Source organism: Anas platyrhynchos, chromosome 1 (assembly GCF_047663525.1).
Source record: "Anas platyrhynchos isolate ZD024472 breed Pekin duck chromosome 1, IASCAAS_PekinDuck_T2T, whole genome shotgun sequence".
In the NCBI taxonomy this organism is placed as follows: Eukaryota; Metazoa; Chordata; class Aves; order Anseriformes; family Anatidae; genus Anas; species Anas platyrhynchos.
This window is the reverse complement of record NC_092587.1, coordinates 33,237,464-33,263,429: the sequence shown is the minus strand read 5'-3', so window position 1 is coordinate 33,263,429 and position 25,966 is coordinate 33,237,464. Positions and strand designations below refer to the sequence as shown.

The window sequence follows — 25,966 nt, the reverse complement described above, 5'->3', positions numbered from 1 at the left end:
CCTTCTTACTTTTCTTTTATTCATAAGTACTAATTAAGTGTGCCTATGAGCTGTAACGCTTTCCTAATGAACAAGCCATGGGCTTTGTGAAAGCACCTCAAAAGACATGAGAAGAACTGCTGCCAGCTGAGCCGAACCCAGCACATCTGGTGTCAGTCAGATGGGGAGAAGAGGAGCTCTGTTTAATAGCCTTTTTTAAGAATCGCCAGTGCTGGGGGTTAAAAGAAAGCCTGCAAGCAGTGAGAGCATCAGTGCTTGGCTGCAGCAGCAGCATGGGGTGAGTCTCTTGCTGTGAGCTGCATAGGTGAAACCACTGAGGCTCTGCAGACTTTGGGTCTTGCCTGAAAATACACCACTTCCAAGAAAAGAGAGTAATGTCCGAGGGCAGAGCGAAAGGAAAACGTTGCAAGGAACAGCCAGCACAGCAGGAACATGTGGAGTTAGTGTAATTGAAGGTGTGTGTGAGTGCCTTCAGATGAAGGAGCATTTAAATGGAGAGGAAAGATTAGTCCTTTTCTAGGAAAAAGCACAACAGGAGAAATGGGTTGGCTCACTGCCTCTGCAATGACAGCAAATAAGATGGCTCTGTATTTCCATCCCTTCTTTTATAAGCAGAGTCAAAAACAAAATTACATCATGCTCTTCAGAGTTTTCACATTCTGCAACATAATAGCTAGAAAATGGCACTGGTAAGAAATCATTTCGTTCACAGTTTCCTTATTTTTCACACATTTTAAATGAAAGACCCCATGTCAAACTGCCCTTACAATATTAACATAAATATAAGTAATGGGAAAGAGAGAATAGAAATCGACTTCCATCTGGAGAAATTAAAATCTTTTAATAGAATGCCAAATGAAATCGTTGTTATGAATAATTCTGTAACAGGGAGTAAAAGAAAGGCTGTTTGATTTACAGAACTTCTTGCTTATCATTAACGGCAAATGAAGCAAACACAGTTTTATTGCATGAAGGAACAATCTTCAACTGGCTTGAACTATTACGCACTCCACTTAGCCCAGAGGCTAAATCAGACATGCCACAAGAATGAATGTTATGTAAAATAGGCACAGGTTGAGAGAAAGCTGCAAGAAGGAAGCTGCACAGGGGCTGAAAAATGCCTTTCATAAATTTCCCTATTCCACCTTGCCCAAAGAAGAGGGCCTGGAGGAAACCCAGCAGCATTACTTCACAGCTAGAGCCTTGTGCCTGGCAAGCAGCAGCTGTGGCAAGCTGCAGCAAAGAGGGAAGGGGGTACTGGTGGGGTACAAGGGAGCACCAGGAGCCCACCATCCTCTCTGGCTGCCAGACTGGTGTCTGACTTGGTCCACCTCCACACTTGTTGAAATCACAGTAATTCTTCCTGTGGAAAGGCAAGTTTGCTAAACACAAAGAATGAATGAAAAACACTGCTTTCAAGCACAGAGCAGCATGTCACACATTCCTCTCACCATCTGAGTGTATCCGATAGCATATGCAACACACGTTTCCCTTCTGTGGTTTCAGAATGGCTTTTCCTCAGTTAAATCCACCTTGTGAAAACATGACAAGTATGAATCTTTCATGATTCTTCCATGCTTCTTTGGACTTCACGCAACAGCCTTCTTGTTCAGGACATGAAGCAAAAGCAGTACTGCTGTTCCTCAAAATGTTCTTTTATTTGTGAATATAAATGGACAAAAAGCAAAGCAATAAATTTCTTTTTAGAATAGCTTCCACCAAAGGGGTCTTCATGCCAAAGAAAAAAGGTTGATAGTTAAAAGATGAGGTTAATAGAATGTGTGTTCACACCAAAAAGTACATGGTGACTTTCTGCTTGATTTCTAGGCTGAGCTGCAAAAGCCAGCATTAAAACTGGTATAGAAAAGAAAACACACAGTGAGGAATTTCTAGTCAGGAGAACCTGACTGCCAGCCTCATGATTACATTTGTAGCCTGTAGGGTTTTGTTTGTTTGTTTTGTTTTCTTTCTAAATCATCTTTAAGAATAAGAAATATACAAACACTTTTATAACAAATAAAATAGGGGAAAAAATGACGACAGGAATAAAAACCTAGCACCACAAAAATAGCAACAAAAATAATAACAGTAAATTAGGCTGAGCACAGTGAAGTGTGCACAAAAGCCCAGGCTTTGAAAGTAAACTTAGTTAAAAACAAAACCTGTATCTTTACTTTTCAAACTGTTCTACCCTTGGCTTTCTTGACTCGTACAACTTGCACTTGTGAGACATGATGTACTCAACAGCTATTGCTGTTATATGTTCTTATTTAAGAGGACTTGATATTCTAAGGTATAAAAATTCTAATATTCCTGCTGGAGTCTCAAATAATTTAATAATTTTGCAGTTTAATTATTGAAATAATTTTGTTGTACATTCAGTACATTCAGCAGTGTGTAGGTGATGTGAAGGTTGTGATATGTGTATTCTCAGTGGTAGAGGAAGCATAAACAGTCATAAGACGTGTTGGCTCCTCCACACATAGCAATTATGGGGAGAGAGGTTTTTTGGAAGGCTAAAAGCCCAAAGAGGGTTTTAGTTCCTTGCAGTGGGTATGTACACAGCTACCAAAACCTGGACAGTGTAGATCTGTGCAACCCAACTGAACTGAAACCAGTTGGGGATATTTGTCTTCCCTTTGAATAGGGCCTGATTGTTTAGTCTAACCATACATTTCAAGGGAAAAACCTGGTGCCCCTGTGATTGTGATCTAAGATCCCAATGGACAAGAATCCAAATGGGAAGTCCTGACTCAAGTTCCTTTCTCCATCCTTATAGCTCAAGCCTTAGAACATCCTAGGACTGAGGCTTCTAAATCCCTCTGAAAAATCCTCTTTTTATAATCTAATTAAAGGTCTTTTTTTTTTTTTTTTTTTTTTTTTTTAAAAAAATTCCAGTTTTATATTAAGATAGGAACTGAGATGCCCCAAATTTCCTCTCTGCAGTAGGATAATAGGAATTTATTTCACTCATATTTTTGCATGCAAAGGGCAGCACCTTCAAAGCATACTGTTAGAGCCACCCTTCTCATGCCACCAGATTACTCTATAGTCTGTTGGGTATAGCAGGAGTAAACTTTGACAGGTGGAAAAATTGTATTCAGATTTATACTATCCCAAGTATGTTTGCCCTGACTGTTGTCTTATTTACCACATCAAAAGGAAATGTCTTACTCTAATAGCCTTCTTTTTAGAAAGAGAAAAACCTATAATGGGTTTTTAAAGGCCCTGAGTTTTAGCAGGGAACTGATTGCAAATCCCAGACAGAGACAGGAAGTTCAGCCAAGCCAAATGCTGGGTGGTGCTTTCTTCAAGGGCGTGCCACTTAACATGTGCCTCATTCTATGCTTTTTATTTATCATTTTAGGTTTTGTCTTCATGCTTCCCAGACATGACACACACCAGTGTATACTCAACTAATAAACAGCACAGAAAACACTGTCTGCATGGGGAAATTGTGCACTACAATGAACACTTACAAGAAGATGGAAATACTAGTCACCTCAAGTACTTGCTGGCATAGGTGTTTGTTTACTATGAAAAGCTGTGGAAGAAAGTGACAGAATACAAAGATTCAAAACTTGATCTCTCACCATTTGCTGAGAGCAAGTTTCATGACTGCTTCGTAGTTAACTGCATAAATTCTGGATAGATTGCTACAGCTGCAGTCTCCAGCACGAAGGCCAGGTATATGTGAAGTCCTGTACTAATACTGAGACTGCAGATAGAAAACAATCTGCAGTGTTATCTGCAGAACGTCGCTTTGCCCAATATTAAGTGTACCTGTAGCAGTCTGTCTTGGTGTACATGCTGCCTTCCTGGCTTGTGCTTGTATCACACCCTCTTCTCTTCCCATCTCAATTCTTATTCTTCCTGTGGAAAGGAAACTCAGGTCAGATTCACGGGCAAAAGGAACATACAGTAGTTCCAGACAGTTCTCCAGTCTAGATGGTCAATCAAGGGTAGATTCCCCCATCTATCTCTGACAGAAGAAAAGGAAGAGCTGTGATGGAAAACAGACAGTGTGCTGGGAACAGGAATATGTGATGTCCAATCTGTTTTTAGGCAGTAGGAATCCATGCACAGACATAAATTATCAGAGAGAGAAAAAACCTCAACATCAATGCCATGTTCAATGCGTGGGAGAGCCTCAATGCCAGCTCAAATATAGCACAGCAAGCAGATGTCTTTACTACACCAAGCATACTTAGACTTCCCTGAATTTGCAACGACAGCCTAGAATTACAGTCTTTTTCATTCAAAAATCATAACAAAAATCTATGTTGCCACTCACCTTTTATGTAAGCAAAGGAGGCTATAACACACCCACAATGAGAGATCTGCAGAAAAGACAAAAGAACAGGACAAATAAAGGAGGAAGGGGGAAATTTCCATTCCTCCTCTTGAAGCTGGGCTTCTTTATGTGAACGGATGCAAAATTCATTGTAGCCAAACCTAGGAGGTGTACACCAGAAGAGTAAGCTATAAGACACGTGACTAACTGCATAGACCTTCAGATTTCAAGGGTAATGGTCAATCATTTGAAGTCTGCCTGATAGTTGGCCATGACTGGTTAATACTGGGGCTAATACTGTTTAGTGTCTTTGCCTGGACAATGTGGCAGAATCCACCATCAAAAAGACAGTGGACTACATGAAATGAGAATAGCAGTTGACATGCTTAAGGGCAGAGCTGCTATTCAAAGAGATTTCAACAAGCTGGAAGAATGGACTGGCAGGAAACTCTTGAACTTTAACAGCAACCTATCTAGAGTCCTGCCTCTGGGATGAGATAACCCTATGCAACAACACAGACTATGCACCAGTTGGCTAGAAAGCACCTTTGCAAAAAAAGACCTCTGAGTTTTCTTGATGGACAAGAGTGGACAGCATGTCCTCATGGTGAAGAAGGTCAGCCTCAAAAGGGCAGAAAGTGCAGCCACTAGGTCAAGGGAATGACTTTTCCTCTCTGTTTACTAGCTGTAGGGTTCCACCTGTCCTACTGGATTCAGTTTGGGGCTGCAAAGCACATGGAAGGCATTAACAAACAGGAACAAGTTCCCTAGAGGCCCCCAAGCTGTTTGGGCTGGAGCACTTGCCCCGTGAGAGGCTGAATGACCTGGGCTGGTTCAGCACAGAGGAGAAGCATCATGGGGGGCACTAATCGCTGCCTTCATCTGCCTCAAAGAAAAAGGTAGAGCCATACTCTTCTCATGGGTATATATAAAAAGTGTCCTCTCCTAATAGGGTAAGAGGCAATAGACACAAGTTGTAACAACAACAAAAAAAAATGAATAAATAAATAATTGCATATATTGAAAAAAAATATTCACAGTAAAGGCAGTTACACACCAGAGCTAGTTGCCCAGAGAGGCTGTAAAAGCTCCATCCTAAGAGATATTCAAAAGCGAACCAGAGTAGGCCCTGAGCAACTTGATCTAACTTCAAAGCTGGCCCTACTTTGAGACCTTCAGAGCTCTCTTACAACCTCATTTTTTTTTTCCTATGATTTTATGATTCAAAGTACCCAGGAGAGAAAGGAGGCAACATAAAACCTGAATCCTTAATGTAATGTTCAAAATTTTCCTCAGGAGAAGCAGTTTCTGGGAGGCAGACAGCCCCAGTGTCTATCTCCATGCCTGATGGCAGAAGGGTCCACACCTGTACCTCATGAGTTTAATACCAGCCCTACATATTCAGAGATAATTTCTGTTCCCAGCCTTCAAGTGCTAGTCTCCTGCCCATAAAAATCTCACAGTTGTAGATGTTGTTCCTACAAATAGTTATTAGGAAAAGCTTTGGGTCTATATTAAGGTGACTGACTGTTATCCCCACATTACCGGATATATAAGGATATCTTAAAACACGTGCTCAGTTTTACTGGAGAGATTTTCCCAGCCCATTTCACAATATTTGTATCTTTCAGCTACAAGCTGTAAGCATCATGTCAAGTTTCTGGAAGATATTGCTCCATACCTATCCTTCTGGCTTTGAAACAGTTCCCCAGAGTCACAGAAAATTGGTAGACAAAGAAATTAATATATGCATAGCAACAATTACTATGAATACAAAACAAGGCAGCAGGAGAAATAACTATCATATTTACTCTCTCTTAGCCCTCTGCATCTAACAGACATTGCAAGAGAGGTTGTTTAAACTGATGGTTTGGCATCAAGTTCTGTTGAAAATATATTGAACCTCACTGGATATGGCTACTGCAGACTTTTTTTTTTCCCACTTTGCCTCATTTCATTACAATACAGATGGACTACCTGAATTGAAAACTTGATTTCATATAAAAGTCTTTGATGATTTAACGTGAGAAGCTACCACTGAAGAACTCTTAGGAGCAAGACACTAACATAAATTCTTTATCGGGATGTTGTCATTAAAAACAACTCTCCTTCCTATTTTAAAGATGTATTGCTGGAAAACAACATTGAGGTATGACATGTTCCTGTTTTACAATGATCCTGAAAGTATAGAATTAGATTTTTCTGACAGATTTACTGTTTTTAATTAGAATCAAAACTGCAGACTAAAGTCACAGTTATAACAAAATCTTGAATGTGTATTAATATTTTAATAGTCATTTGAAGCAGTCTTTTTTGCCCAACAGAACAGGTCAGCACTGAATATTTGATTTCAAAATACAAATAAAACTAAAAATATTGACTTAAATATAAAATATAATGTGTATCAGCCAGGCACAGAGAGATGGGGGACAGCAGCAATTCTTATCTTTTTATTAGACTGTTAGCAACAAATATAAAGAATGCTGAGTGCCTGATGTGAGGCCTCTCGGATAATTTCTTTTTGTAATGTAAAAGAAAATCAATGATTAAGGTAGCATTTCCTGAATGGATTCTAAAACTACTTCATCTTTTTGATTAATCTCTCTGGCATAGACTGCAGTTTGCATTAAAAGGAAAATCAGATCTGAACTTACTAAGCCAAGAATACAGCCCTCTCCTAGTTACAACGTATGCTCTGTGTGCATCTACGGCCTGCATCACATGCTAGAGAGAGGAGAACAGTTCTGAGCTGCACTAGGAGCAATAGCCTCCAGTTTCTTTCTCTTCTTGCCCACCATCACTTGACCCACCTCTTAAAGTGCACACACAGCTCTTGGTGAAATTCTTTTTGCCTGCTCCATTACATAGCCATGCTCATTATCACACCTGACTGGAGCTGTGTTGACACGGTTTCCTCCCAGGGTTGCACCTTACTCCAGAGACCTGAAGCCACCAAAGCCGCAGCCATGTGGCTCAGGACCACTGTGTTTTCCATCACCTTACAAGATACCCCATACACAACAGGAAAGCAGACTTCTCTTTCCTGTCCCTGTATTGAGACCAATAATTGTATTCAGGTGGAGCAGATTGCAGGAAGGCATCTGCATGTGATCTGGAGTTGGCAGGAGACGAATCATCACTGTTTGATTGTGGTTCATAAATTCCATTGCATCACTGAAAGGGGCTGCACCTAAGTTTTAGCTGGACTTGGGTTTCATTCAAAGTTAGTTCCAAAAAAAAATAAAAAAGACATAATTTTTTATTCTGGTAGGTTAGCGAGCCCTCCAATACCTAAGGTTTTCTTCCTCTCCAAATGTTCACTGGTAATGTTTAAACTGTCCTGGCAAATTTGATAAACTTGACAGATCTCTATAGTGTCTCCAAGCACAGCATCTTTGCCACCACAATTATCTTTTGATATTTAACATTTATCAGGGAACATAGATGAAAATTAAAGGTGTAAAGTTTAGAGCATCTGGAGCATCTTTTATGCATTCAGTTTTAAAAGCCTCAGGATAAGTGTTTATTTTGTCTTTTCAATACCTCCCTCTGCTCAGATGACATGCACATCAGTGTGATGCTTGGGTTTATAGGTCCTGGGAACAGTGTGCCCTTCATCTAAGCTTTCTGTTGAGCTTGTCTGCCAGATCATGAACCAACACAGTCTTTCTTAGCTGGGATTAGCTCCCAGCATCCCTGTTTGACTGAGGTGCAGCAGCGCAGGGCAGCGAGTCTTGTGTTAGCAGAGACCAGGCAAACACCAGAACTGCATAGTGCTGGCTTTGCATCCCAGCTCATCATCTGCTGGCAAGAACAGCCAGCTGACATGGGCACAGCTTTCAGACTGAAAGCTGTCTGGCTGCACAGTGCCACATGGATGTGGATGTGTTGAGCTGGGCTGGTGCTAGCTGGGGTGCTTTTGAATAGACACTCCTGAGTTTAGGAGATCATCCAGGAAGGAGCAGCTGTGCTCAGTCAGGAGCTCGGTTTGGGCCACTCTTGACAAGTGACAGTGTAAATTGCTGTAAGTAATCCATTACCATCCTCGTTTGTCTTCTTCCCATGTCTTCCTTGGGAGCACTGCAAAAGCCAAAGTTTACATAGCTCTGTTCCTCCTTGGCAATCTTCTTGTCCTTTTGGAAGCTAATACTAAGTGAAGCACAAAAACTGCATGCTGCAGGCACATTTCTTTAACCTTTAACCTTTAACCTTTAACCTTTTACCTTTAACCTTTAACCTAACTTTGTCTGTTCATAAAATAAAGAATAGAGCAAATGGCAGTTTTACCTTCAGCCTCTCCCTCTGAAAATTGTACTACAAAGGCACACATATTTGTGTCAATTAAAGAACACATGGATGGTATGAAACAATCCAGAAAATGACAGCACTTTACTTGGGTCTGTGCTAGCTTCAGAAGAACTTGCAGCCTATTTCTAATGAGGATGTATTGTGCAGTGGCTGTAAAAGGATAGATGGGACACACAGGGTTGGTCGGGAGCCTCATGAAAAAAAAAAAAAAGCCTCACAGAGAGGAGACCAAGAAGCTTTCAATTCTGAACCCCTCTCCTCCATCCAAGGGCTTGGGCTTCATCGCCCTGAACCTCTTTCAGATCCAGATGCCTGTGACAGTTTTTGCACAAGACATGCCAAAGACAAATATGCAATCATTTAAAGGCTGGAGCAGCTTCACAAGTAGAGAAATTCAAGTATTTCCTTTGGCCTAAGAGACAGTAACTGAAAGTCATATCTTCTACTTCCTGGTCCAATGTCCTTACTGTTGTCTTTCTTCCTCTTGTTTAATTAAACTTTAATTAGTCTGTTGAGAAAAGGATGCAGTTAACAAAAGAGATTACGAGCCTTTTTCTCTGCTCCCTTTGTAAGGGTGTCTCATAGTTTAGTGATCAGGTGGGATACGGAGATTCAATTTCCTCAGAGAAAGGAGGGGGTAGTCTAGAGGTTTAATGTGCTGGGTAACTCATCGCATTACAGATCTACTGAATATAAAATAGATAAGGTGCTATTTTGTACTGTTCCCAATCTGACTGGAGCATGACCTGAAGACAGATTGGGCAGAGTTTTGTAAATTTAAGCAGGGCTAAAAGCAGAGAGGTGTTGAAGTACTCAGGACTGTTAAGACTGAGGCATCTCTGAGAATGTCGAGAATCAATCAGCAGGCCCAAAGAAGTGAGAAATACAGGGCTGTTAAGCAGGAGCTGAATAAAAAGTTAGTTCTCACAGTTGTATGTCCCTTGGTTCCACCCAAGCCTGATTTTCAGTGCTCAGGTTTATGACTGGACATAATTCATAGTCATTAACCACAGCTCCTTGAATAGAGTGAAATCTGAAGGCAATTTATGCCAGAGATGTGGCATACTGTGGAAAAGAAACTGAGCTGAAGTGATTTCTCCAGAGTCAGATGTTCTGTTATACCCTGGCCAGGTATGAACATTTGATAGGTTTGTTCAAGTCTACTGTGCAGGACCAGATTTCTCACTAAGACATCATATGGTAAGTGCTATAATATAGTAAAGACAAACAAAAATGTAAACAATGGAAAATCATGCATAAGAGTATCTTTAAAAAAAGCACTCTGCTGTCTGCACGTTATCCTCACTTATTTTAGGGGTGAGGTTTGTGAGGAAGGCTGAGGACCCTCTGCGTTCTGGCAGAACAACTTTGCTTAATTAAAACAATATAATTCGGACCAACAGTCACAAATCAAAAAATAAATTGTATAAAAATAAACCAGATCACAAAACAAGAAGACAGGTTCATATTTTTCACCAAATCAGATTTTTATATCTTTATCTTCACCAGTGGCCTCTAATTTACCCATTTTATTTTTTTTTCTGCATTGCTGCTATGTGTGGTGACATCTAGATCACTTCATGAGCAATTTTCACATTGCACAGAGGAATAAACAGCTCCCAGAACATATCAGAGAGACACCTCCTCTGTATAATATTTTCATGGCAAAATTAATTCTTGCAAAAATAAATTGGGAAGGGAACCTCACAGAAAATATTGTGAAAACTGAACTGTTGTTATGTAATTTCTTAAACTATCTGCAAGGTTTTAAAATGTAAGTGTGTTTTCTAGATGAAGAATCTGCCATATTGGCCTAAAACAACTGACCAATGCCTTAGCCATTGCTTTGACTTTGTAGAAGTTATTTTATTCTTTTATTGGAATTTCTTAATCAGTTATTGAAGGAATAAAAGCTATTTCTAAGTTACTCACCACATCTCAGGATTTTGGGTGGTCTTAGAGGGAATAAGTTTGTTCTCAAGTAATGTATAGCCATACCAACACAAAATATATTTGGATATCACTTCCATAAAGTGGGATAAATGGGATCAGAAAACTTTATAAGCAAAATCAAACATTTTCCAGTCTGATCACCAGATTGTCAAACTCCTAAACAACTTTGGTTCAAAGAAATGCAGATAACATTTGTGATCCTTTTGTGACTACCAAGAATGATAGGGTGGAGATCATATTTCTAAGGCCCTTAGATAATTATGGAAGGCTTGAATCTGTCCAGAAGCTGTAAGACTAAGTTCTCTTACAACAGAAGCATGTAATCATATATGAAGCAGCTCCTGAACCTCTTCTGCTTATAACATAGCATTCTCATAGATCCCAGAAGAAGCTTTGATTCAGCTGTGTAGGCTGAGACTAAAGAGCTACACACATGGTTCACTTATTGTCACAGAGTAGGTGGTGTGACCAAGAGAGGTGGTGGTAGGCAGGCAGGCACAGTAACCAACCATTTCAATTTAATCTGCCTTTGTGTGTGCAAATCTACACCCACAGCCATATAGTCAAGTGGAAAAGAAGACAATTTGCACTTTAGAGTGCAATCCTTACAGTTTCTTCCCATATGGTAGGATGTGCTTTAGCACCATGCAAGACCTGATGGCAACAGAGGAGGAGAAAGCCCTCCATCACTCCTGTGTAACTGGCTGGTTGCTCTTACAGTGATTTAAATCAGCATGCAGGCCGGGTTGCATCTACTCTGGTACATCATGACATAAACTCACTAATTAAAAAAAAATCAAGGGGCATTATTTATAGAACTGATCTAATGGAAAACTTTTTTCCTAAACTTGTGGTTAATCACTCTTGTACTCCCACTATGTGTACCAGCTCTGCAAGATGAATTTTTGTTAAAAATCACATCCCTGTCCAGCCAGAGATACGTTCATCTCTTCTGCTGTGATTTATTTTTACTGTTTAGTGTCAGTATTAAAGAAGCTTCTTAACACTTCTGGAGCAAGTGAAGATGTGATAAAGAGAATGGCATCTTTTCCCTAATAAGCTGTCATTACGTAAATAACTGCAAATGTTGTGCAACTATTGCTTTCATACAATTTAAGATACTGCAATATAGACATTATTTCGGCGTGTGATTTTTCAATCTTCCTCCAGCTTTTATAATGGTATCTGTCAGATTAAAATTTATAAATTCTATTTACTGTGAAGAAAACCATTCATTACACTCAATTGAAATGTTTAAATAATGTAGCCACTTTTCTGAAACTTTTCTAATTTACAAGTTATTTGTCTTTATTCATGAAGCCTGTAGATATGCAGGTAATTTTAATTTTTAAACCTTCAAACTCCGTGAAAATGAGTCATTCCATACTCCCTTTTCTGTTTCCTCCAACAACTATTAGCTTCTTAAGAGAATCATCCTGATAAGAATATCTGATTATAGCACACAGAATATATTTCCAACATTTGTTTATGCCAATGTAGGGGAATTAAATTTTTAACTTATTAATATATTTCTAGTCCAAACATGACTAAGAAATGACACACATTTACACAGCCACAAGATATGTAAGGCATTTCCACTCTGACACAAGAAATATGCTCGAGAAAAGAATGCCATGAAAATACTAAATAAAAATGTGTGGATCCAGAAATTAGATGGTTACAGTCCTGTTGTGAAAGAGTGAGTTAGCCAGCGATGAAAACTTACCTTTGTGCTGACAGCTGCAAGTCAATACAAAACTAATATCCTTTTCTATTTTTTTGTTTTGTTTTGGAACTAAAGAGGCAAGGTTAAAATCTGTCTTTTGCTCTCTGGACCTTTAGAAACAACAGTTGTTACATGAGCTGGTTTCACCATAATCCTTGTGTTGTTAGAGCTCCTGGTAGGGGACTCTAGCACTCAAAGGGAAAGTAACCTACCTTCAGTCTACCTTCTGACATGTCCAGGGAGGGAAATCAAGTACAGCGTTTCCAAAGTTGGGGACTTTTCCTTTACAGACTGCTTTGTCCTTTGAGAACTGAATACCTCTTCACATAAAAATAAAACAAAGTTCACTTTGCACTGCCTGAGGGGTGGTGAAGTATAGCAAAAATCTGTTTATATTGAATAAAATCAGAAGTCTGAATGTCAGCCTACTGGTTTAAAACACTATGCACATGGCAGAGGTGAAAATAATGTAGGCTGGAGGCTGATCTCTGCGAGGCAGCCAGATAATACTGGAACCTCACAGCTAAATTCCCTTCCCCTCCCCGCAGCCTGGCTACATGCAGACCACCAGGAGGGAGTGCCATAGCTGACTATATTCACTGTTGTCTTGAGACAAAGATACCATGTTTGCACCAAAAGTGCATCAGGTACAATGCTGGCTGCCTAACATTGCCTGCTCCTTGCTGTTATTTTACTAAAGCAGATTTTTAGAGGAGCTACAGGACAAGCCCAAAACTCTTCTCACAGTGATGTAAATCCTATTGCCATTACTGGAGTATATTAAGGGGACATAACATATTTCCAGGAAATTTCCCAAGTGATAGCAGGGCTAAATGTTAAATAATCAGAATAGTTGTCAGACACTTTTTGTTGTTGTTTTTGTTTTGTTTTGTTTTTAATTTCTGTTTCAGCTAAAATTCTTGTTCTATGATAAAAATTCACTTATCCTGCTTAACATGCTTAAGAATCACTCAGCAAAAGAAGGAAGGGGTGTGTCTGGTAAAGTTATTTTGCCATTTCAGCATTTGAACCTTTAGGATTTGAAGAGGGTTGGCTGAGAGAGAAGGTTAGTTTTTTTCCTCTTTTCACCTCAGTCCATAATTACAGTTGCTGCCAAAGACTGCATCAAAGACATTGCATCAAGAAGAGGAGATTGACTTTAAATTTCTATTTCCTCCAAGGTTTATAAACAAGATGTTTAAAAGAAGGAACTTTATTTTCACTTGATTTTCTTAAAATACACAAATTGTTTTCCTTTCAAAGAAACCACAGCGCTATTGATCATGAATGCTGTTTGTTTGTGTGAAGATCTACACAAACCCAAAGGTTATACTTTGGGGTGTCCAGATTACAACCATTGTTGGGAGTCTGTTGTAAGCAATTTGAGTAAGTGCAGAAGATGCTTGCTGGAGAGGTGAAGCTGTGTGGTGTTCTGGAGGGGTACTGATGGAAGTGAGAATCTGTTATGTGTTCTAGAAAAAGGTTGCAGATTATGAACTGGCAACATGTAAACAAGACAGCTTACTACAATACTATTGACTATAAGTCCAAATTTCTAGTAATAGCTTGGATTTTTTAATTAATTTATTTTTTTTTAATATTAAAATCATATATTATTTATTTTTGATGTTTTTGATGCTGCATTAAAAAAAATCTAATTGAATCTAATTAAATAAAATGATGAAATATTTTAAAGAGATTTCAGTTATTCCACACCCTGGACAATCTTTTTTTCAACCTCATCATTATTTTCCAGTGGGCAGGGAAAGGAGAAAAGCTGTTTACATAAGGAAAAAACAACAACAACAACAACAAAAATGCAAACAAGTGATCAAAAAAACAAACAAACAAACAAACAAACAAACAAACAACAACAACAACAGAGAGAGAGAGAAAAGCTCTTCATGTTAAAGGGCTTTTCTATTTTGTGTCTGGCTATTGATTAAAAAAAATAATTTTCACAATACTAACAGTGATAATAAGACTTGGGCGGCAATCCACAGTCTTGCTGTTTCCCAGATTAATGAGAGGGAGCAACATTTGGTCCTTAATCTAGACATACTTTGTATCATTCTTATAAACCTGTGTTGAGTTTTGCGCTAATCTGTGATCTCCTCACTGCACCCCATCCCCCTAAAAAAGAAAAACACCTTCTGGATATTTGTAAAATATATCTGGATATATACACTTATATATAAAATTAAGTGCAAACATACCTTCAATTTTTATTTATATAAGTATTTAGTATATCCATGTACTTGCTCATACAGTCATTATTACAGTCTCTTGATAATGAAAGAATTAGGATCTTCTGATCATGAATGGAAGTTGCCAAATGAACCAAGAGGGTATCAGGAAATAAATTAGTATCTGGATAAACTTCGTGATTAAATGAATCTTACTAAAACACCAGATGTGAAAAAGACAAAAGGCTAATTGTCAGCACCAGTGATGCTAAGTAAATGTTTGACTTACTGATTATAATGAAACACTGCTGTTAGTGGGAGTTTTGTGAAAATTGTTTGTTCTTGAATTATTGTTCCACAGTAAAAATGCTGTTTAGGTGGCATATTTTATATGCAATTATTTTCTCTACTTATTGATATACAGATAATTTGGCCCTGGAAAATGTCTCTCATCACAAGCTGAGGTTTTGCACTATGCAAGTCGTTTTTCTATAAACAATATTGATTATACTGATAGTAGTTTTTAATTTTAAATATTAAAAAGCTCTACACAATGTCTAATTTGTGTCCATTAGTCATCATCTTGGATGCAGGAACTTTCTTCTAATTGCCACTGAATGTCATTTCCAGGCTTAAAGGGTTTTATGAGCAGTAGGTCTGAAAAATCAGTGGCTCTTCACCTAGTGAACCTCACGAAATGCTCAAGACATAGCAGATTCACCAAATGGTATGACTTAATGTTCATAACAATAACAACAACAAAACATCAACCAACAACAACAAAAATAAATAAATAAATAAATAAAACCCACAACACGAATCTATAAAAAGGCCCAGCTGAACTGTGTGAATACAGCCAACAGGAAGCATAAGGTCTTCTCCTGCTGCTGACAATATTAAGTTCAAAAGACCTTCCAAATATATATATTTGACATGTCACACGTTTTAATTCATGTAACTGAATCAGAAGAAAAACTATAAAGGACTATAAAAAGTGGTAATGATAATGGTCTTATTGGTCATGGCTATTGTTTTCTTAATGGTGTAAAATAAAAATTAAATTAACAGCCTTGATATTTTCAATATATAGAAAACAGCATGGCTTTGGTTGCAGACTTTGACTTGTTAACCGTGTTAATGCTGTGCAAATATGTGGAAGTACTGAAGAGAAAGTGAAGGGCAGGCTGTTCTTTCAATGGTTCTGTGCTCCTGAAATCCACTTCATCACATCTTGGTATACAAGGATTTTTGTTTTCCACCAACCTCATGCTGCCATGTGTCTCATGGGTAAGATCTATCCTCATGACCAGCTGCGTTTAGTATACTCTGGAGGGTAAATTCTCTCCTGGCACTTTGTCCTGGGGTATTTTTAGTCCTATACCACATTCATAAGAGATTCCAGTTCTCCTATCTAAATTACCTTCTGTTACTATCTGTCATAGCTTAAGTCCTCCTTACGGAGATCTGAGGAAAGGTTTGATCTCCATTAGCTCAGACTCCATTAGCTGTGTGCACAGAAATTCTGTAAGATATACAAAAATTTACAGTGCAAAGCAATTGTTGGCTATCACACCTGAATGCTATGAGGGTAGACTCCTGTGTGCTCACTACTCTGAAGAGACCCACCAGAAGAGCTTTTCTGGTCTGAAGTGCCAGTCAGGAATGAGAAAACTAACCTCTCCTCTTGGCTCAGAACCTTCATGCCGATGAGTTACCATCTTCTGACTCTGTCTTTCTTTCTTTAAGGTTTTATTCCTTTCTGCATTGCTGCTTTTCCCCTTGAATCATTCAGCTGCTATCAATCCCTAAATCACCTATCTCTCTCTGCAGTTTTATCCTTATCTTGTATGATTCCCCTTACAGACATTCCTATGGCATTTCTTAGAGCTTAATTAATTGCTTTAGAAGTCTTGGACAGGTTTATACAATGGGGACATGTCAGAAATAGGCCCAGGCCATAGGAACACAGACCCCTGAACCCATGCTGGGGATGGTCACAGAGCATGCAGGTTATATTTCTTTTTCAGTGTGTCAAGCTCATAGAGAATTCAGAAGCTATTCTTTACTGAGCAAGATATTTTATTAGTAAGTGTCTTGCAAGAAGTGTCTTTCCAAAGCATCCTCCTGGAGAAACTGGCTGCTCATGGCTTGGACAGGTATACAGTCCTAAGGGTGAAGAACTGGCTGGATGTCTAGGCTCAAAGAGTCATAGTGAATCAGCGGTGTGCCCAGGCGGCTAAGAAGGCCAAGAGCATCCTGACCTGCATCAGAAATAGCATGGCCAGCAGGATAAGGGAAGAGATTGTCCCCTTGTACATGGCACTGGAGAAATTGTACCTTGAATATGTTCAGTTTTGGGGCCGGCTCTAGAAGAAGAATATTGAGTTGCATGAGTGTGTGCAAAGAGCAGCAAAGCTGGTGAAGGTATCAGAAGACAGGACTGATGAGGAGTGTTTGAGGGAACTGCAGTTGTTTGGAGAAGAAGAAGCTTAGGGGAGACCTCACTGATGTCTACAACTACCTGAAAGAAGGTTGCAGTGAGGAGGGTGTCAGTCTCTTTTATCAAGACAAGGAATAGTACATGAGGAAACAGTCAAATTGCACCAAGGAGGTTTAGATTAGATATTCAGATTTTCTTTATGGTGAGGGTGGTCAAGCACTTGAACAAGCTGCCCAGGGAAGTTGCGGAATTCCAATCCCTGGAAGTATTTAAGAGACATGTGAACATGGCACTAAGGGACATGGTTTAGTGATGTGCCTTGGTAGCTCAGGTTGACAGATGGACTTGATAATCTTGGAGGTCTTTTCAAATCTAGATGGTACTATGATTCTGAGAAGATTACATGTATGTGCTGGTTTTCTTTCTGTGTGTAACTTGAAAAAAATTTGTGACGCAGTTTGGCCTTGACTGTACAGCAGATATCCAGAAAGATATGCTTCTGCCATCACCTTGACTCTAGGATTTGGGAAAACATCTCCCAGTCATACTGTGCTGTTGACTGATTCTCCATTTTCTATTTCCTGATATATTTCAAGACAGTGCCCCAATCTTTTTGTTCCAAACTGACACTGTGATCCTCTTGTGTGGTGACTTTTACAGAGGCTTCTCTGAAAAAAATTAAAACACACATTGTTGAAATCTGTAGGGGAGAAAATGACCCTACAAAGAGCCTAATGGCTCTTTGGTTTACAACCATAAAAGTGCTTGGGGTGGCATATGCATTTTCTCACTCAAAGTCTAATCATAGCAATTTGTGTCAGTCACGGAAGACTGCTTGGGTTGGATTCAAAATGCCACCTGCACACCTACTTGGCATTTAAGTTTGCTGTACACTGTGCATAAAAGTACAAAATAAATAGGTATTAAGTTAGCATTTTGATGACTCTGGGATCTTTAACAGGCACAGAAAACAACAGAATCCCTTGGTGCCTTTACATGTGGTGTCATGTATATGTTGAAGAGAAACACTCTGGAGGGTGTGTGAAGGGGCTTACTAAAATGTTCTTTCCTTTCTGTGCAACTGAATGAGATAAGGCAATTTTCTCAAGTGTATATTTTAGGAGTTAAGCAGAAATGTAAGAATTCACAAAATTAGGGGAGAATGTTGATTTCATATCTACACTATTAATCACTCACAAAGGGTGATGAAGATTTTACTGGCCTGAACAGAAAGATTTCCATTGTCTGCAAAGTGTAATGCATCTATATTACTATGCTAATGACTACATTGAGGCAATGGCTACCAGTGTTCAAGTATTTCTGAAGCTGACACCAGTTCTTGGCAGAAACCTATTATTTGTATATCAATTATGGTAAATAAAAAATACAGAGTTTAACAAATAGAAATGTTGTTAGCCTGAAGTGTCCCACAGAACTAGAACATTTGATTCAAAGGAGTAACACACAACAAAGAAATTACCCTCTGTGAATCTATTGCTATGACGTGTACAGTTTCTACACTGCTAAGAGATGAAATGAAAAACATTCTTTCTTACAATGTGACACCTTCATCAATATTCAAGTAGAGACTTCTAGAAATAATAAGTTATTTCTACATAGGTCTGAATCAAAGTCTAACTCTGAATATTACTAAAGTTTGGCTGAAGACATCGTAAATATTATCTTTTCTCCTCTGGGAACAATCAAGTCTGTCTTTGCATTTTGGAGCTGTCTTCTCTTTCTTCAAATTAGTTTAATTAGCTCCTGCAAACTGAAGATAAAATGGGTTGCAGAGCTGTCTCATCAAGAAGCAACTTTGGTCAATTTAGGTCATTAAGATCTTATCAAACTCTCACACTACTGCTGTTCTCAGAGGAAAAGATTTTGTTAGGTTATTTTATTTTAACTCAGCAAAATCTTACAGAGAATAAACAGTCCAGATATTAGCAAGCAGGAGGAACTGCTTTATATTCAATTTAGATACAAAATGCAGGAATAAAGTTGGCCCTATCTCTAGCCAGACTGTTATTTCTCAGAGCCCGGACATAGAGAAATAAGAGCCATGCAAATGTAGAGTAATTTAGATCTAGAAGTAGCACATCTGTAGAACTTGGTAGAGTTCTATAGGTGAGGAGTTAAACTGCATAATGTAGCATGTGCCATGTTCCTTTGCATGACAAACTAGGATTAACAAATGTGAGTCTTAAGAAGTGTTAGACCAGATAGAAAATATTTAGATAGCTAAAGTTCAGGTAGGATTCTTCTCAACTTGGATATCAACTCCAATTGCAATCCCAGCTTAGATACTAAATTCAAAATTAAAGTCCTAAAATCTCAATGTCAGCACATACCTAAAGGCACTATCCACTTCCCCTTACATACAGAAGTTTCCTCAGCATCTCAGGGCTATGACTGCTCCGACAAAGCAAACAAGACTGCTAGTTTCCATCCAGCTCTATACACCTTAAACTTATCCCCCTGAAAGGTTTGGGGCAGTTCACAGGAATAAGTCCCAGGCACCATACCTCATATTACAGGGTGTCTGCTTCAGAAATACTCAAGTTCCACCACAAAAATCACAACAAGCATCATGGCACTTTGAAAGAAAAACAGCTAACTGTGTTATGGTTTCCCAGGCCTCTTACAGCTTTGTGAAAATGTTTTTTATAGGAAATAAATGTCAGTTTTGCCCTTGCCAATAAAAGGTTGAAAGCACTTGCCAGTGACAGAATATATTCTATACTATTTTATATTCTCAGTATAATCAAAAAGTGGAAAGGGAAGTTAACTCAGAGAATGATCTGCCTATGTGTTCATGGGAGAGAAGATGCTGGTAGGGCCTCTTTCTAGAAGTCATCTACCTGGTACAGCTAGCACATCAGTGAAGCATGAGAAGGCGTTAAAATCTGAAACACCCATACTGGAAAATTCTTGGACTTTACACCAGGGTTTCAGATCATGGCCTACATTCTATTTCACAAGCAATTACAGCTGCCACATCACTGCAGTTTCCCTCCCTTTGTCCACAGTTTGGCTGCATCCAGCTTGTGCTTCAAAGGGATTTAGCCATCAGCCAATTCCTTTGATCCTTGAAAGGGATGGATGAATGATCTTTGCACTGGTTTGGACTTGATTTCTGAGCACAGAAGATCCCTTGAACAGTTTGTGCCACTAAGTCAGCAAGTCAACATATATAAATCAACTGAGGAGGATTTGCTCTGAGCTCATCAAAGCATGGGATTAGCCTTGTATGTTGTGGGACTCAACTTTATTTGAATTCTGGTTGTGTTTCATGTTCAGATGAAATATTTGAACAAAGGCATCTGAAAGGGCTGAGGCTCAGCTGCTTGTGTTGATCTAAGATTATTCCACTGGGATCACTTGTTTTTCCCTTGCAACAAAAAAGAGCCAAGTGCCACTCAGTTACAACTCTTGTTCAGGTTAAGAGTTGTGGGCCTTAACAGATCTGTCGTTAGACCTGTTCTGTATTTTGATTTATATTCTATCCAAAAGTATTTGGTACTTTTGGCAGTCTTATCTTCTTAATGTCCTTTTCTTTCATCTTGGTGAAAAGTGTTTGTTCCTTCCCTCTCTCTCTCTCCCCTCCCCACCCCCCTCCCTCCCAGTGCATGGGGTAATCCACTCATCTCATTCATCACTGCAGAGACCTCCTCTGTGTCCCCTTTTCCTGGGGCCTATGCTGGAAGACAGCCCCTGGCCCCCCAGCCCCAGGTCTCCAGTCTTCCTCCTCAACCCACCACCCTTTTCTTCCCCCTGATCTGCTCCCCTGTGATCCCCTCCCCAAACTGACCATGTCGTCTAGAGGCCATTCATCTCAAAACTGGGCCCTGCAGTCACCTCTAAATGTCTGTGCTCCAGTTACTCCATTTCCTCACTCCCTTGTCCTACCAGGCACCAAAAGATATGGTATCTTGTCACACAGAGGAGCCTTTAATCACCTCATAGTGAGCCTTCACCTGTACTTCAACTCATAGGTGGCATATGCAGGAATATCCTTCATAGGTGAGCATGGGCACACCATGGGTATTTCCACCCTGACTTTTCTGTGGTAAAAGGGAGATTCTGACACACGGGTACCCCAAGTACTTCAGGTCACTCACTGTACCACTTCAAGGAGAGGTGTGTGCTCTCAGAATTGCTCTGCTCAGTGTCACACTACAGTTCCTCTGCCACATATGTCTAAGCCACCAACCCTCATGCTCCTCCTTCATCGTCCACCATCACCAGCTATTTGTCCTCCTTATCTTTGATTTTCATTAATCCCTCTCCCCTTCCAAAGGACTGGCATTTTGGTTAGAAATGGTTAGTTCACCACCCTAAAAGGAGACTGACAAGAGGTCTCTCATCTTCCCATGCACAGGGAAAAGTATTGACTGAAGATGCTTACACAGCTCTTTGTCCACCATTGTTCCTCATGTTCCAAAAGCCTCTTTACTTTTCCTGCTAGTACAAATGCCCCTTATTTTTGGTATTTCTGCTTTCCTTTCAAAAGAAAAAGCTATAACAATCCATTCAGGAAAAAATGTGAGAACCAATTTCATCCCACCATGAAATTCTGCAACTGCAAGTACTGCCTCCCCAAACCCTTCACAAACAATTATTTGTGAAAATCTTCCATCCATTCATGCTTTTGTTTTGACCAATAACATGTACCTCTGTATTTTGGATGAATATTTATTATGTTGCAACCATTTAGTTTCATAAAGAAATGTGACAGCTTTTAATGTAACACAACATTTACATAAATAATGTTAAATACTCTGAATATATTAAGATGACTTTAATCCATAATTCTTTAATAAGTACAAAAAAGCTCTAAATTATTATTATTTGAAATGGAGGCTTCACACAGTTCAGATAAAAAATTATCATTCCCAGTTATCCTTTACTTTCTTAATTTTTCTTTTACTTTGATAGCCAAACATTTCAATTACTCAAAAGGCAGAATTAATAAAATTCATACTATGATTTAGGAATCTATTATAAAATAATCAAAAAATTAAATTAAATTAAATTAAAGGATAACATGAATTAAAAAGAATTACAGCTATTCTTACTTTGTCTTTTAAAAAAATGTTATCCCATATTTCATAACTAGTGTGTTCTTTAGTCTACAGTTCCTTATAAACACCTCGAGGTTAAGAATAAGGTATTGCTTTGTGCTTTAATGATACCTTATGTCTGATAACACTGGAACTTTTCTAAAGTGCTACAATTAAACAGCTGAGAAAGTAAGAAATTAAACACAAGAATTTCTGTCCTTTTGCCTATTCATTTTGTGTTGTAGTTTTCATTTTAATGTACTATAATTGTATTTGAATTGTGTCTTCTTCTTCACATAGAGCTTCTCTGTTCTGAATTCCCACATTCATATATATCTGCCACCTCCCATCACATTTTTGTACTTCCCATCATATTATTTTACACAACCAAACTGTGTCACAAATAGGAGCCACAGGAATTTGATTCAAAGCTTTAGTTTGAAGGTTGTTTTCTTTAAGGAATTTTGAAAGTAAAGTTGCAAAAAGACAAGTGTGGCTCAAATTCTAACACTGACTTAATTTCTACTTTTCAATTTCATATTACATGTATTAAACACAAGTTGAGAATTTGACACAGAGAGTAGAGACTAGTTTGGCATAGACCTGGAAACTTGTAGTTTCTATCCTACTTTAAAGCTCTCTTGTATTCCTGGAAGGTACTCCAATAAAAATGACAGTCCATGCAGATAAGAAGAAGGTGCCAAGAATAGACAGCAGATCCCTGTGGTAAAAAGAATATGAAATGAAGTATGAAAACAGAAAATAATTGACTATGTGATGGAGTATCTAGACGTGTGTCTGAGAAGAGAAGAGTTTGGAGAGAGCAGGGAGGAAAGTGGAAGTGCCATAATGAGGTAGGGTCATCCATGAGGCAGACCCAAGCAGATCTCTGGTAACGAGGACCACAGGTAGAACCACAACAGACAGAGGACAATTCTTGTCAGGAAAAAGTCAAAATTGATCACAAGTTCAATTCTCACAGCAGCAGTGATGAGTGCAGATGCACTGGGTGCTTTTTCACAAAAAGAGAGACTAAAACCCACAATCCCTTAGTGGATGAGCCAGACACTCTGGAAGGAGAGGAAAGCAGACCTCAGGCAGGAACAATTGCTAACATTTCCATTGTTTTATTATAAAAGGAAGTTCATGTGATGAAATTAAATTGACAAGAATAGTTTAACCACGGTTAAATTACATTCCTACATATTAACTTTCCTGTTCTGAAAACCTTTTACTAAAATCAAACATCAAGAAGGTGATTTTTATGTGATTCATGCAGATCTTTTCTTCTTTGCCTCTATTTTTTATTCTACCCCACATAGACAAAATATTTCTCTTATTGATATAATTGGAAACACTGCCATTGATTTCAGTAGAAGGAGCATAGCATAGGTGGGTAACTGAGTTTCCATGGGATATCCATTGTCACAATTCATTTCCAGTATCATGCAGGCCTATTACAAGAACACAAAGTACCATATGACAATTACAGTGTTAAAGATCAGTACATTGCAATCACATCCAAATTGTCAGCATTAGTGTAGAGCTGTGCTTAAAGAGAAAACTGCTCTGTTGCAGAAAAATGCATAAAGAATAGAAGTAGCTGGATGATTTTATTGTTTGATAATTTATGCAATGCCTGATTTTCTATAGGAGACCATCAGAAATTATCTAAACCATCATATTCACTCTAGTTAGTGTTTTATGTAGTTCAAATTCATATAATTCTTTATTGAAGCTACCATGTGAGCTCCATAAACCCGCATGGCAACAATGCTAAGCTTTCAAAGCACTTTCATAAAACAGCTGTACAGAGTCCATTTCAAGCCTTGGAAATGAATAGCTATTTTGACAGCCAAGGCAGTGATGCTGAGATACTAAGAACAACTTTCCACATCATTAAACACAGCCTTTCCCCCTTGCTAGAGTAGCTGATAATAAAGGGCAGGCTACTTTTTGCCATGACAGCTTCTCAACAGTTCATTTTGTAGTTCTCAACAGCTCATTTTGTAGGGTATTAATCAAAAAAGTCTTTTAACCTTTCAATAAAACGATTTTTGTTATTGTTGTTTGCATAATGGGCCAGGTATAACATTCACCAAATCGACACATCATGATAGACAACTGTATTACTGCAGTTTATTGAATTTGGGATTAGGTACATTGATCTTCCAAAAACTTCAACCAGTTCAAAACCTAACTACCCTCCCAAACGCAGCCTAAGTGTGTTTAATGACCACAGCACAGTCAGTGTGGTATCCCCAGCATACCTCTTCTTTATAGGAAAACTTAGTTTAACATCCTTGTGTGTTCTTTACCTTCAGTGAGATCACTGAAATTATCATGAAATCTCCTAAGTGCTTTCTGAACAGATGAATCAAAACTGAAGAATGACAATCAATCTCTGAATCTTATGGACTGAAGAATGTAATTCCCTTCTTTGGCCCTGTACCAATAGGTGAATCTGAATGAGCTTTTTATTCAGACATGGTTTAAAACACTGCCTGCACTCACAAATAAACCTTGTTCACCCCAAATGAGAAAGAGTCATGAGAATGGACTTCTGTGTTCCAGTGATTTTCCATCTGTTTTGTTACTTGTTTGCTTGAAATGATTTTCAGCTCAAAAGAGGCATAAAAGTTTAGCAAAACCCCAGGTCAGGATAGCTGCACCAAGATAAATCTGTGCATGCTTGGCCACATTTGTACGTGACCTGATCAGAACAACCTGCTCCATGAACAAGTACTTGGACCTACACTAGGAACTCCAGAGCTAAGGCTGAATCTGCACCTTGTACATATATGATAAGGATGGAGCATAAGGAAGAGCTATTTGGACATCAGGCTTTGACCTACCATTCAAATTCTTTGAGTTCTTTTTCTCTGGAGAAAGGGGAATACTTGTCTATGGAGCTCAGCACTAGATAACAACAAAAACAGACAAGGAATAAAATAAGAAAAAAAAGCCATGCATGCAAGCAGCACAATATACACAGCAAAACAATTGTGTTATGAAAGAACAAGCATGAAACGAGTGACCTATTTTTTTCTTTATTTATCATTTTAAGAACTTGCCAGAAAGAGATTGTGGGAGATGATAAATAGGTTGTCTCCTTATTTTTATTGAGCATTGTAAAGTCAGTACTGTAGGCTAAGAAGATAAAAGTAGGAGATCTGAATTCCAATAATTTCCTGGGTATTGTAATGGTGCAAATAAACTGAATTTTCTACAGCAGGGAACACACTTGACAGGGTTGAGTCCACTGGGATATGAGCATACTGATTAGGAAGATATTGCATACACTGTTTATCCACATCCGGGCTGAAAAATAAATGAATAGAAAAGAACATTTAGTACCTTTTGAAACATTAACTTTTAAGGGTCCCATAAAGTGCTGCTGTTCTTAAGGAGTGTGAAACAAAGACTTACCATTATAAGCATCCTGAGATTTATTTCAATGAAACATTTTCCTTGTGCAGAAATTCACAGTTTTATCATGGGAATGATTTGTTTTCTTTCAGAAAAGATTTGGAAACTGATGAAATTTAAACGTGCAATTGCACAGTTCAGAATTTTTATTAAGGAACTTCTATTTACATTTACAAGACATAAAACTATAAGAGCATAACTATAAGTTAATTATGTTAAGATATTTTTCAGATATAGAAAAAAAAAAAACGAGTTCCCAAAGTGCCTGAGAAGAAATATATTTTAACTTAAATTCTATGTCCATGGGATTTTGAGTTATAAAAAATAAAATCAAAATTAATCTACATACATTTTGGAGAGGTCAAAAGGGCACAAATGTATAAAATAGAAAATAATCTTCCACACAGATACACTCCTAATAGTATTTCCCAGCTTCTACACATCAGAGTTTAACTCCAACATTCATTTCTATTTAAAAACAAATTACTTATTTATAATATTTATAATGAAGATAAGCAGAAGCTAGCAGAAAAAAAAAAATAAATTGAAGTGCAATATCACTACTTG

General features: G+C 38.4%; 1 long non-coding RNA gene across 2 annotated transcripts; it reads right to left on the bottom strand.

Annotated features, from left to right (window-relative positions):
- Window positions 1-558: 558 nt before the first annotated feature.
- Window positions 559-7,301, bottom strand: LOC106017380 (uncharacterized). Of its 2 annotated transcripts, XR_002402861.4 has the most exons (5): window positions 7,105-7,301; window positions 4,295-4,340; window positions 3,784-3,873; window positions 3,480-3,544; window positions 559-1,653 (listed from the first exon to the last, which is right to left on the bottom strand). It is a non-coding gene; the product is annotated as an uncharacterized lncRNA (long non-coding RNA). The 2 variants fall into 2 exon arrangements; XR_001190811.5 differs by lacking the exon at window positions 3,480-3,544.
- Window positions 7,302-25,966: the final 18,665 nt, after the last annotated feature.